The sequence below is a fragment of the Artemia franciscana genome, chromosome 3 (genome assembly GCF_032884065.1).
Source record: "Artemia franciscana chromosome 3, ASM3288406v1, whole genome shotgun sequence".
In the NCBI taxonomy this organism is placed as follows: domain Eukaryota; kingdom Metazoa; phylum Arthropoda; class Branchiopoda; order Anostraca; family Artemiidae; genus Artemia; species Artemia franciscana.
The window spans coordinates 33,905,706-33,920,980 of NC_088865.1; positions in this window are offsets into that span (position 1 = coordinate 33,905,706).

Here is a 15,275-nt window from a genome sequence, read left to right on the forward strand (position 1 = left end):
TTACATTCTTCTTATAAAATTAAAAACAAAGAAAACTTGGCCATATTGAATAGCGGTGAAGAATGAAATAGTCAACTTAATGTCCCATAGAGGAGGGCGCTGCCGCCCATTCAACCTTCCACCCAAGTATTGAAATAAAGTTTAGTCTTTCTTGAAATAGTTTCTTGAATTCTTTCTTTTATTTGTCATTTTTTTTAAGTAAGTGTTAGTTATATCGCAAGACACGCAGAAGGGACTTAACATGGGTTGCAATTCTCTTCTTGTTATCAAAAGATTAATAATCATTGCTAACTTGGACTGATGTAAGTCTATAATTTAACTTTTTAATGAAATTTAAATATTTTTGTTTTTGTTAAGTTACTTGTCTTTTGTTTGCACATGCGAAGTTCATTTTAAAACTACTGCTGTAGTAGTAAATACTCAGCCATCTGTAAAACTACACTTTTATGGGGTACCATGTTGATATTTCTAGCATTAGATTGAGAGGCTATCATATTAAAACTGGGGTGAATTTTAACGTAAAGCGTAAAAGCTGCTTAAAGTAATGTAAAGATTGTATAACATAATTAGTTTTATTTGCATGGGACCTCCTCCAGGCAACTCAGGGTGTCGCTGGGCGGAGAATAGGTGAAAGTCCTGAATATACAGGGTACCTTCGGGTTGGGTAGATATGGGCTGAGGGGGACCCGGTCTCTGGGAGGTTTTGAAACATAGTTAGAGCACCCTGGTCCAGGGGTTATATATTCAGACAGAAAAGGCGTAATGCCCCTCTGATATGGATCTGACAGAGCCCATCGGCACAAGGAAATAACCTTTACCTTACCATAGACCTTAATTTCTCTAAGGCCTCCAGAAGTGCATAAGGTGTCAACGAGTAGCCTTAATCATCTCTCAGGTTAGCCGCCGCGTATACGTCTTCCTACTGAGTCTAGAGGGCTCTTCCGTCACGTTTGTGCGTCCTACGGAGCGTGTCCTTTGGCCTTCCTCAAATGTGGGTGCTTATCGGTTGCCAGTGAAGGAGCATTTTCGGAAGTCTTGGCGATGCTAAAATGATTTTTCCTGCTGATCCAGCGAAGGTAATTATTCTCAAAGGTAGTCAGGCCTTTCTCCTTACAATTAATATACGGCGTTCCTTATAAGAATTTACAAGACAAAATATTGTTCTGGAAAAGCCCCATTTGTGGATTTTCAGACTGGTATGGTGACGCTGTCCTGGCAAAGGCTTTTTAGATCTATAGTTCTTTTTGGAGTCGCCATTGGAAGTTACTGTACTTCCCAATTACTTGAAGTCTGTCACCGGTTAGCCTTTGAATTTTTGATATGTGGTCTGAACTGCTCCTTTTTTTCATCAGTTTGTTCGGAAATACTTGAAGCTTTTGTTTGTTGGTTTCTAGTAGCTCTACGTTATCGGTAAAGTCTACGCCCTGAAGAAGCTTACCTAAGATTGGGATTCCATGTCCTTTTATCTGTCTAAAAATGTGTTTACAACTAGGACTAAAAGAAGCGGTTACAGGACAAAGTCTTGTCTGAGGCCAGATATCATGTTGAAGTAGTGCGTGTTGCCCTTTGATGGTTTTAACACAACATTAGGTTTTTTTGTAGAAGACAACTGTTAGACGAAATAGTTTTTGGGAATACCATTGAACCAAAGGACTCTCCACGTTTTCTCGAAGTCGACGAAGAGTATGCATGAATGTTATTACCATTCATTAGGTTCCTCCGGCATAATGCGCAAAGTGAAGATAAGGTCAGAAGAGCATTGTATTGGCCAAAATCCTTGCCGTTCTTTAAATAATTGGGGATGAAGGCCAGTTATGCATCTTTCTAGCATTATAGTCGAGAAGAACTTCGTCAGGATCGAGAGAAGATTGATGCCTCTGAAGTTGTCACATTCTTTTGCATCGCCTTTCTTGAAAACTTGACAATAATTCCTGTTCTCAATTATTTCGGGAACATTACAGTCTGCCACAGGAGCGAGAAGAATGATAATCAGATGGTCGCGTTTGTTGCAAGCTTGTTTTTATTATTTCCTCTGAAATCCGGTCTGTACCACCGGCTTTAGAATTTTTTATTTTTGGTTCTGCAAATGACTTCAGCTTATGGATCTTCATCTCTTGGCCGGAAATTTAAAAGAGGCTGACCTAGCATATCAGACGGAACTAAAGGTTCAAGGCGATGTAGTAGAGCTTCGAAATAACTTGCCCACTGTCCTTTTTCTTCTTTCACATATGTCAAGAGTCTCCCCTCTTCATCTTTCTCAGGAAAAATTTGGTGAATTTGAGCTGCCTACGATTTCTTTGGTAAGGTGATACACGGTTTGTGCGTGTCCGTAGATTGCTTATTGTTCTGTTGTCTAGCCCTTTAGTAAATATATTGTACTCAGTCGAATGACCGTATTTCTGTAATTTTAGTAGATCGTCTCCTTAGCTTCTTAGATGTCTTTTGGTGGGCCACCAAGGGCTCTAAATTTATAGTACAGTTTTATACCCAACTGAAATATATTTAGAAAAAAAAAAAATCGGGGTTTTCAAGGTACGAATATATCTAAGATGGCCCAGGAGCAAACAAATATTTGAATTTTGATTTCTTTGGTGGCTCAAATAATTAATTAAGATAGGCCTGAATGCACATTGAAGTTTTCTGCTGACTCTAAAATTACCGAATCATTTATTGCCATAAGAGTGAGCATTGCCCAAAGGAAATAAAACTAATAAATAGGAATAGTATTGCCCAAAGGAAATAAAACTAATAAATAGGAATAGTGGCCTCTAAATTAAATAAAAATATCATACAATAGACCTTTAATACTATATACAGAAGAAGAGTGGGAATTTATTACGGAAAATCTGTAATCAGTGAAATTAGATCCCGTGGCTTATTTCAAAACTTGTAACACTCAAAAGTAAAATCCTGGGCTACAAATCTAGCGTCGTTTCAGTAAAGTTGCGAAAACTAACTTTTTCGTATACTTAAAATAATGAATCGTTGGATAGCTTAGAATTTCCATTTCTAATCTATTTTCAAAACTAATAAATGGGAACAAAGAGATCTAAATTAGAAAAAAAGGAAAAAAAAATAATTCCGCAATATGCACAATATGAACAGAATTTATCATAAAAATTCTACAATCCGTGAAAGTTTACACTGAGAAGTAATCTGAAAATACACATCTAGCGCCATTTCCTTAACTTACGAAGAAGCAAAGTTTTTTAATATTCAAAAAAAAATTATGTCCATTTCTAAACTGTCCCCAAAACCAAGACCGTATCTAGATGTCAGGCTTCAACCCCTCCCCTCCCCCCCCCCCAACAAAAATTGTCCGAATCATGAGAAAGTAAAAAATTCTTATAAATAAATTTTGTAAGGGTTGTTCAGTATTTTTATAAAATCACACCCCCGAACAAAATCCTGGATGCGCTTTGAAAAAACGAAAAAACACCCCCCCCTAAAAAACAATACTCACCCCTCGAACGAAAATCCTGGATTTTCGTTCGAGGGGCAATTTACAAGACAAAATATTGTTCTGGAACAGCCCCATTTGTTACTAGTTTAACTATGTTAAGAGTGATGTAAGTGCAAAAGCTTGGTAGCCAATTTTTTTTCCTCAAAATTGATAGTTTGAATAAAAAGTGCCAGTTTTACCCCTTGATTGGTAGTTTAATAAGGATCCAAAGCTAAACATGGCAAAGAACAGTTTGGAAACTGAAGTAAAATACAAAATAAATGTAAAAATACATAATGCGATTATTCCTCCCGCATAAAAAGAAATTATCATCGGGTAATATTACAATCTTTTTACAGTTTTAACTACATTTTTTTTACTCAGACATTTTTTGCCTATAACAGCTTAATTAGTTTTCACATAATATCAATTTTTGCTATTTTTATAAATTCATCCTGACCCCCCCCCCAAACCCTTTTTTATTTTTTCAGAACTGCTATGTACCATAAAAGCCTATGAAGCATACGCAAGGGTATTCAAAATAGTCTCTTATCAGGCTGAAGAAGGTACCACAACCTTCAAATTAAAGCGAGGTCGTTTCAACCATGTTTTCATCAATAAATTTTTGCGTGTGCAGGGCTCAAAATTTCAGGTCATGTAGATGCATTAAATTCTTCACAATCCCAAGGTCACCCACATTATTAGTACTATGCTCGTGTAAGCAGCTATTACTCTTATAAAAATGAGAAAAAATATGTGGGCATAAATCGTTTCAACTTTGATACACAAAAATTGCAGATTGATATTCCCTGAGTCGTCCAACAATGGTCATTCTTAACTTTCTATAGCGCGTCTCTGTATCATTCAAGTCTTTCACATATTCTCCAATTATTCTCATCTATTTATTTTGTGAATTTCGAAAAAAAATTATAATTAGAGTAGAAAATACTAACCCATAAACCACAACCATATAAAATATAAGGACTAACATTGTATAATATAAAAGAAGTAAAATTTTATTCTGCAGAAAATGTTTCAAACAACGAATAGCTCCAACTATTCTAGCCACTTTAGTAGCAACTAAATCACTATGCAATTCCTAAGATAAATTACATTGAAGAAAAAAAAAAGCAAGATATCGCCCATAGTTTACCTGATTCAACAGCTCTCCACTCAATAAAATTTTTCCACCAAGGTCAATCGGTGTTCTCACTCTTCTATACTTTAGTAGAAACATACTCCGCGGTTTTTCCACGGGGGTATTTTATGGGGGTATTTTTCGGGGGGACGCCTAAAACCATTGAAATTAGTCCGTTATCTGGCTGAAGATTGCCACAACCTTTAAATTAAAGCGAGGTCGTTCCAAACATGATCCCGTCAGTGAGTATATGCATGTGCAGGCCTCAAATTTTTCCTTCACTTTTAGAAAATATAAATGAACACAAAAATTGATAGATATAATTAATAGAGCACAAAAATTTTTATGTTCTGGCCCTTAGCATCAGGATTATAACATGTTTGACATGGTTGCAGCATATATGTTTACATTTAAAAGTACTGGTCAGGTTGGGATAACACAAAACCACTATTTTAATCGATGAGAAAGCATTTTGAAAAATTACTAATTGATATTGGCCTGTAAAGGTTTTTCCCCATTATAAAAGAAATAATAGAGGCTTTCCAATATTGAGGGTTTTTTTTCTATAAAAATAGATTATAGTGATTCTCTCCCAGAAACTTCTAGATCTTTTGGTGAATAAACCGACTCCCGTAAAAGCAATGAGGAAGTGGTGTCGTAACAATAAACGAAAGATTATTATGGAGTAGCTCAAGGACATTGGCACTATAGGGAACTTTGTTTTTGGGCACCGAATCAAAACAATAAAAAAAAAAAAAATTAAATCAGAAAATTTTTCTAGCTTATTTGTTTGAAAAGAAAGTTTTCAAAATGGAAAAAAAAAACGAAAAGGAGTTAAGACAAACAGTTGTTTGAAAAGGGAGTTTCTTTTTTATATCTTTCAATGAAAGTAAAACAATTCTAGTTTCGCGTGGTTTATTATCAAACTATTCTCAAAAGAAACAGAGAAAACATGACATATTCTGACCTATTCAACAGTACACCAATTCTAAACTATATTCTGAACAGTACACCAAATATTTTGGGGTACTGTCGAACAAGTGTACCAATTGGGGGCAGAGGAGGGGCTACTGCCCATGGTAATGAGCTCTTAATCAGTTTATGAGTTCATAAACGACATAGTAATAATAATATCCCACGAGTAAGAAGTAGGTGAGTAGTTGGTTTGTTTAGAATCACACCATAATTACGCAACAATTAACAGAAAATGGGTATTCACACCTTACATTTACTAAAGGTAGAAACGTCAAGAAGAGGTTCATTGAACCTCCAGCAGTTGACAGTAGGGCAATACCAGAACATATTCAAGAAAGATCTTTTTAGCTAGGAAAACCAATTAGACAGAGTTTGGGAAGGGGTGAACGGTGATATTTTTCTGAAAACAGGTTCAATTGACTTGCATTTCTATATGATCTTTTTTTATAGGCAAAACTTTCGACTTTATTGCGAAGGAGCCAATAATTTTATTATTATAGAGGCATATCTAGCAAAACAACTAATTCAATACTTTATATGTTAATTTTTTAAATTATCACAACGCAGAAAAATTTTGCTTATCGCGCAAATCAACGCCACAAGCAGGGCTGTATTCAGGATGTGGTTACCGGGTTCGACCTCCCCCCCCCCAGAAATGTTTTTCTGACTCGTAAAAAATAACAAAATAGAAGTAAAAGAAAATCTTTACAACGTTTTGTAGTTTTTTAACCCTTCTCCCACAAAACTGACCCGCAAACAAAAGTCCTAGTTCCCACCCTGGGCACAAGGCATGATTTTGGGATAACATTGTTTTCTCTGATTCACTATTTTGGGAGTATCACGAAATAAAGGTACTAGGTAAGCACGAGTAGCCGGATAGTAGGCAAGGCCGTATTCAGGTAGGGGCTTGGGGTTTGAACCCCCGAGCCCTCATAAAAAATAGCAAAAATGCATATAAACAAATTTTTGATAGGCATTTTTAAGTTTTTTTTAAGAACATTAACACTCCAAAATTTAAAATTTCAAGCCTTGAACAAAGCCTGGTTTCAGGTCATTCCGTACCCAACACGAAGTTCGACAGACCCGTGGCCAACACGCTTGGAGCCGGTAAACAAAAACGCTTAAATTCCCGCTGGGTTGAACATGGAGAACATGAAAACAAATATTTACCGAACCTGCTTAATATACGTCTGGAACATGTGCCCGAAAACGTGTCCCTTGAACGTGTGCCGGTGCCTGAAAACGGGACTCAAGAGGGATGGCTAAAAACCAAAAAGTTTGTATCTCTCATAAGTGAAGAAATGACTCATGGATTAACTTAGAATCAGATTTAAAATGACTGTAACCGTTTAGCTGTTTTTAAGCATCTGTTAAAAAGGTTACTGAGCCGAAGATTAATATCAAAACAAAATAATTTAAAAATACTTAAGCTAAATTATTAGTCTGGCTAAAGATCCAAACAACTAAACGTTGCCAGGTGTTGTTCTCATCTTGAATGCAGGAATTAATTCAATGATTTCAATCATTAAGTCAAGGATGTAATGTCAATGATTTCAGATGATAATTTGTTTATGTCTTCATTTATGAGACTAGCATCATTGGTTTTGCGTAGAATTACGGTAGACTTTGGCAGAATTAAAAGTAATGTCGGTAATTTCTGGTAATAATTTGTTTATGTTTTCATTTATGAGACCAGTATCGATGGCTTTAGATAGAATTACAGTGGAATTTGGTAGAATCACGACTATTATCAATGATTTCTGGTGACAATTCGCTTATTTCTTCATTTAAGAGACTAGTATCAGTGGCTTTGGGTACAATTACAGCACAATTTTGGTGTAATTTTGGTTGATTTGCGAGTAATGTCGATAATTTCCTGTGATAATTTGCTTCTGTATTCATTTAAGAAACTAGTGTCAGGAGTTTTGGATAGAATTACAATAGAATTTTGGTTGAATTGCGAGTAATGTCAATAATATCCAGTGATAATTTGCTTCTGTATTCATTTAAGAGACTAGTGTCAGCATTTTTGGATAGAATTACAATAGAATTCTGGTAGAATTTTGGTAGAATTGCGAGTAATGTCAATAATTTCTGATGATAATTTGTTTATTTCTTCAATTAAGAGACTAGTATGATTAGTTTTTGGTAGAATTACGGTAGAATTTGGTAGAATTACGAGTAATGTTAGTAATTTCTGATGATAATTTGTTTATGTTTTCATTTAAGAGACTAGTGTCGATAGCTTTAGATAGAATTACAGTAGAATTTAGAATCTGGTAGAATTACGACTATTGTCAATAATTTCTTGTGATAATTCGCTTATGCCTTCATTTAAGAGACTAGTATCGGTGGCTTTGGGTACAATTACAGTACAATTTTGGTATAATTTTGGTTGAATTGCGAATGACGTCAATAATGTTCAGTGATAATTTGCTTCTGTATTCATTTAAGAGACTAGTGTCAGGAGTTTTGGATAGAATTACCATAATAGAATTTTGGTAGAATTACGTGCAATGTCAATAATTTCTAGCGATGATTTGTTTATGTCTTCATTTAAGAGACTTTTATAATTGGCTTTGGGTAGAATTACGGTAGAATTTTGGTAGAATTGCGAGTAATGTCAATAATTATGATGATAATTTGTTTATGTCTTCAATTAAGAGACTAGTATGATTGGATTTTGGTAGAATTACGGATTATGAGTTACGAATTACGGATTAGAATTATGAGTAATGTTAATAATTTCTGGTGATAATTTGTTTTTGTCATCATTGAAGGGACTAGTATCAGTTGCTTTGGATAGGATCACAGCAGAATTTTGTTATAATTACGAGTAATATCAATAATTTCTAGCGATTATTTGCTTGTCTTCATTTAAGAGACTAGTATCATTGGCTTTGGGTAGAATTACGTCAGAATTTTGGTAGAATTGTGAGTAATGTCAATAATTTCTGATGATCACTTGTTTATGTCTTCAATTAAGAGACTCAGGCGGCAGAGAAAGGTGTTTGCCTCAGGCGTTTTGGTGCTGCAATGAGTTTTTAGTGGTAGTAGTACTTAAGAGATTGGTGTCATTGGCTTTTGGTAGAATTGCATTAGAATTTGGGTACAATTGCGAGTAATGTCAATAATTTCTGATGATAATTTATTTACGGCTTCATTTAAAAGAGTAGTATCAGTGGCTTTGAGTAGAATTACAGTAGAATTTTGGTAGAATAGCGAGTAATGTCAATAATAATGCCCCCTACAAAAAATATACCTCCCTATAGACTTGTAAAACATGTTCTGCCTCCCTTCATCCCCAACATTTCCGTTAATTAGTGTGACTATCAGTTTAGAATACATAGTTGATATTCATAATATTTTTCATTCTCTCTCCCTTATAGAAGCTTTATTTTTCTTTGGTGTGTAAAATTTCTTAGATTACCTTTATGCTTGTTAAAGCAAGAACTCTTCATTAATTTCAAAAGAAATACAGTAGTTGCGTTCTAAGCTGACAAGAGACACATATCGTACTTGATGGGCTTGATATTTATCTTTGTTTGATGTTTTTTGTGGGCTCATTGAGCGGTAAAAACGATTTCCATTTCTGGTGTCAATATGAAGGCGAGCGTGAATTGATCCTGATTATCTTAAGCCCTGATCTCTGGATGACTGGTTCTTCTAGTAAATTAATCGCTGATGATGTACGAAAGATATAGGTTTCAGAAAAAATGAATATGAAAGCAAAATTAAACGCTTGGAACTTTTTATTTAAGCTAGTTAGTATTTTACCTGTTGTGGATCTTACTGAGTAGCCTTTTCGTGGTGTATAAAATGAATACTTTCCTTCCAAAACCTTGCAATTTCAGGTAGACATGTGATGGAGTTTTATCAGGTTCGAGAAATGCTCTAAATGTCTCCTCCTCTTATGTTTTAACCTTCCTATGTTTTTTCTTCCCTTCTTTCATTATGAATATTGAAGTATTTTACATAATTTAGAATTTTATCCAAAGGGCATATCCGTTTAATAACCGCTATCAGTTTAATAACTACTTCTCCTTCTGAAGAGGCCGAGATGATGTATATAGGTCGTAAGACACAGATCATAAATGAAGTCTTTGAGAATAAGTCAAGTGAATTATTTTGCTGTTTTGTTCTTGTTTTTAGGGCAGAAAGTTCATCAAGTTTTTGTTTCTGCCTTATCTCACTAGCCATTCTCTCCTATTGTGCTGATGGATTTCTCTTTTATAAATTTTACCAAAAGGAGAAAAAATTTCCTCGGACTTGCCTTAAAACAAATGTGTTTTCTTAGGTAATTGGAAACAAGTGCATCTACCTATACTTTGACGGGGGGGGGGGCTCTGCTGCGTTCTGCAAAGTTTAAGTGTTAAGCCCTTTTATTAACATTTTTCGTTATTATTCAGTTGATTGACACGTTGACAATGCTGTGCGACTTATTGGTGGATCCTTAGAAAAGTCAATGACACTGAGGCATGATATCATAAACTTAAAGTGCTTAATTTTGGACAACTTCGTCACTACCAACAAGGAATATTCTCAGATCAGTGTTGGAATTGTATCAGTCCTGAGGTATTCCATGGTTTTTACAGAGAAAATAAATCACTTCATAGTTGTAGTACTAGTAATGCTGATAATGTAGTCACTGAGTACAGAAGTGGAACTAAAGTATGTTTTCTGTCAGATATCTAGGTCCTAAGGTTTGGAATTCTCTTCCAGAGAGCATTCAGGCGGACTTGATTTACTTGAGAGATCAAGAGCTAAGAGCTCATATGGCACTTGTGACGAGGCAAGAAGAGCCAAAAGCCAAGAGCTCATATGACTTAAGATGTAGCAAAATTCTAAGAATCAATAGATTGATTAAAAAGGAAAATCAGAGGTTTAATGGCGGTCGGGATTTAAAATAAGAGCTCTGAGATACGAGGTCCTTCTAAATATCAAAATTCGTTAAGATCCGATCACCCACTCGTAAGTTATAAATACCTAATTTTTTCTAATTATTCCTCTCCCTTTAGCCCCCCAGATGGTCGAATCTGAGAAAACGACTTTATCAAGTCAATTTGTCCAGCTCCCTGACACACCTACCAATTTTCATCGTCCTAGCACGTCCAGAAGCACCAAACTCACCAAATCACTGAACCCCACCCCCCAACTCCCCAAAGAGAGTGAATCCAGTACGGTTACGTCAATAACGTATCAAGGACATTTGCTTATTTTATCCACCAGGCTTCATCCCGATTCCTCCACTCTAAGTGTTTTCCAAAATTTCCCCCTCCAACTCCCCCCAATGTCAAAAGATCTGGTCGGGATTTGAAATAAGAGCTCTGAGACATGGATCCCTTCTAAATATCAAATAACATTAAGATCTGATCACCTATTCGTAAGATAAAAATACCCCAATTTTCACGTTTTCCAAGAATTCCTGTTTCCCCCTCCAACTCCCCCCCATGTCACAGCTCCAATTATGTGAATCACGTATCTAAGACTTCTGCTTATTTTTCCCACCAAGTTTCATCCCGATCCCTCCAATCTAAGCGTTTTCCATGATTTTAGGTTCCCCCACCCCAAACTCCCCCCAATGTCACCAGATCCGGTCGGGATTTAAAATAAGAGCTTTGTGACACGATATCCTTATAAATATCAAATTTCATTGAGATCCGATCGCCGGTTCGTAATTTAAAAATACCTCTTTTTTTCTAATTTTTCAGAATCCCCCCCCCAACTACCCCAAAGAGAGCGGATCCGTTCCGGTTATGTCAATCATGTATCTAGGACTTGTGCTTATTTTCCCACCAAGTTTCATCCCCATCCCTCCACTCTAAGTGTTTTCCAAGATTTTAGGTTTCCCCCTCTCAACTCCCCCCCCCCAAAGTCACCAGATTCGTTCGGGATTTAAAATTCCAGCTCTGAGACACGGTATCCTTCCAAACGTCAAATTTCATTATGATCTGATCAACCTTTCATAAGTTAAAAATACTTCAATTTTTCCCGAATTAACGGGCCCCCCACTCACCCCAGATGGTCAAATCGGGAAAACGACTATTTCTAATTTAATCTGGTCCAGTCCCTGGTACGCATGCCTAATTTCATCGTCCTAGCTTACCTGGAAGTGCCTAAAGTAGGAAAACCGGGACCGACAAACAAACCGACAGACAGACCGACAGAATTTGCGATTGCTATATGTCACTTGGTTAATACCAAGTGCCATAAAAAGGAAAAACTTTCTTTTGGGTCTTGATTGATACAGGATCTTTGTTTTGTTTTTTCCTTCTTTTTTTTCTTTTCTTATGATTAAAGATTGGCCATAATTTGGTTGTTTATTTATTATTATTTATTTTCTTTTTTTGTTTGTTTATTCGTTTGTCAAGAGTTTTGTTCGTTATATATGCCGTCACCCAATATTAAGTGTTTTTATGTCTTTGTTTGGCAGCAACTTCGATTAATGTTATGTGTTATATCTTTTGTATTAAAATGAATTAAATTGACTGTCCTTCAAAGCGTAATTGATGCATTCTAAGGAACGGGAACATTTAAACCTAAGTATTTCATAAAATAGATAAAAGATTTTTTTTTATGTGAAAAGGTAATCGATATAAAAAATTAAATAAACATAAATTACACTGCATATTAGGGGATGAGCAGGAGTCAAGGATGAGCAACCCTAAACTGTACGCTCTTTACGCTACGCTTTTATAATATTGCACTGAAAGCATTTATGTGCAACAAATGTAGCTATTGGGTAATTCCAAGAGTGCTATTTACCTACTAACTCTTAAAACATCTGAAGTGAAAATAAAGCTAATGCGCTCCAGTAAACTCTCTTGTTGTTGAGTCGTAATGAAAAAAAAAACTTGTTATTCTTTTTCTAGTTTCCCCTTGTGTTTGGCCAGTCGTTCTTAAGGCAATGGGAACAGAACGTCAAACTTTAGCGTAAAGAGCAGGAGATTGAAGAACGGCAGCCCCCATCTTCGTATGCAGAATAATAGCCGTTCATTTTGATTGTTAGTGTCGCTCTTTACTTCCATCTAATGAATCTTGTTTTTAATTAAATTTCATTTGTTTTAATAAGTTGCTCAGAGTATTGTTTTAATAATAGGACTCTATATATAAGGAGAGACCCCTTTCCTAAAACTCCACTCTTTACATCGTTTGACTTTTGGAGAATATTGCTTCGAGAAAAGACCTCATTCAAAATATTTGCTTTTCCAACAAATGTGTAATTTCCTAAAACAAATTATCGTCTCCACAATAAGAAAAAATCTTTTGACAACTCAGCACCTATGCTGCACGCCTCCCCCATATACATTAATAGATATATTCCACCTATCTATGGGCTATATATTCCATATACCATTCACAGATATATGTAAATTTCCAAATATAGGCTTAAAGAGTTCTTTATATCTCACATACCCTCCTCCCCATAAGGGAATCCATTGGCAAACATATCAATAGATGGTGTGCAACTATGCTATATTTTATAGCCGTTAAGTTTATTTGATAAACTATCAGCTTATGAACTGCGTTCACGATAAGGGAAGAACGTTGCAAAACAACGCCGATGCAGCATCTAAGACGGGGAGCAGCTGACACTTTGTCCCTTTTCGGCACATAATTGCTCAATTAAGGGCAAACTGTGACGCTTCCTGTAGCTTTATCTCATTTGCTACTTAAAAAGAACACTAGAACCCTAATTATTTTTTCGAATGGACCCTTTATCAATAATCTATGACTACCTGTTCGATGCCATCACTCATGGGGAAAAACATGAAAAAAAAATGTAATCTATATTGAAACGTTTTAAGATTCGCTTCGTAACAGGAAGATAATGATTTATTCATATAAATTTGATAATAAATTTTGGGCAAAAATATTCTGTAGATTCGTTACTTTAAACTACATTTATCAAGCGATGAGTTGCCATTATTAGATATTGTATGCAAAATACAAACAAAGTATTACGAAGAATTTGGATTTGTTTTGGATGATTGTTTTTCAACTGCACATTAAGCGATGGATTTAATTCTAGAAATTAGTAAAGAGACAATTGTATTGATAGCGCTTATTGATTAGTATGTAGTTACCGATTGATCCGTGGGAGGTGGATATTTTTTTCATGAAGAAAGCGTTTTGAAACCAATCCTAACAGGCCTTCTGGGGAGCGATTGGGCGCAGTGTTCTTTAACATGAATTCATTCTACTTCATTCATACGCCCGGCCGACAATCCCAATCTCCCAGAGGATCCAGCTGTATGGTGGTTTTTTAAAGGGGGCGGTAAATAACAGTTGTATTTTGTTATTCGGCAAAAGACTTTGTTTTCCTATGTTAAAACAGATTTGTGATTCTTGAATCTTTGGGTATCTACAGTAATTCCCTAGAAGATGGAGGGATGTATTACACTTCACTAAAACAAAAATTAGTTGTGGTATCTTCTACAAAAATAAAAATTGTAATAGCTCTTAATTTGTTGAAATAGATGATGATAAATGGTTTAAACCTACAAAAATCCACAAAGCAGTGATATTCGATCAAAAACTACACTTGAAAACATTCACACAGACACCTCTATTAAAAAATATCTGGAAGCTAAATCCAAAGTTGAAAAAGAAATATCTTAAGTGATCCCATGTTCAGCTTTTGTGAGCTTTTGTTGAACAGAAATAAAGCAGCGGGTAGTTCAATCCTTAAGATATCTTAGAAGCTCATATTCGACTTTTTCTGTCATGCAGCTAAAGTGAAATGGCTGAAGGTGAGGGGAGAGCAAATATGCTATGGTGACATGAATCCACTATTTTTGAAGGTGAGAAGCGATAATTTAATAAGGGAGGTGCCTAATGGCGACATCACCAGATCGCGGGTGGATTGTGCAAACTGTAGCGTAGAACTGTTGCCTGAGCTAGTGAAGTGTCGAGCTCCAAATCAGTTGACGTACTTGAAGCAATTGACAAAACTTGATGAAACTTATATTTGAAGAAACTTGTACTTGAAGAAACTTGTACTTGAAGCAATATGATTTGCTAAGCTGAAGGTGTATCTGTGAGTCCAAAAACCCACTTTGTACTGACACAGAAGGCAAAAGTGAAAAAGTATTGCAAGGGGGTGTCCACTAGCTACGTAAATCAAAATTTCATCATGAGTGCCTATGACATTTGAAATGTAATGTACAACATTTGAAACATAACTTGAAATGGATGTAGTTTGAAACGTAAAAACGACACAGTTGAAATTTCAAAAAGTTTAACGCAGTCAATATCCGATTAAGTATAGGCTACGTTTGTAGGGATAGTTTAATTGTACTTCTCTTTGGCAGTATTTAGTATCCAACCGACAAGTATATCTAAATTTAGGAAAAATCTTAGTCAGAGTAAAATATATTGAATACTAGCTGCTGGGGTGGCGCTTCGCGCCACCTCAACACCTAGTTGGTCGGGTGCTTCGCGCCCCCCAAGCCCCCCCGCGCGCGTAAGTCGTTACGCGCCATATTAGTTACGCGCCATTGTAGTTGTGTCCCTGTGTCCCACCTATGATATATATATATATATATATATATATATATATATATATATATATATATATATATATATATATATATATATATATATATATATATATATATATATATATATATTTATATATACTAGCTGTTGTGTTGGCGCTTCGTGCCACTCCAACAGCTAGTCGGTGGGGGCGCTTCGCGCCCCCCCCCCCCCAAGCCC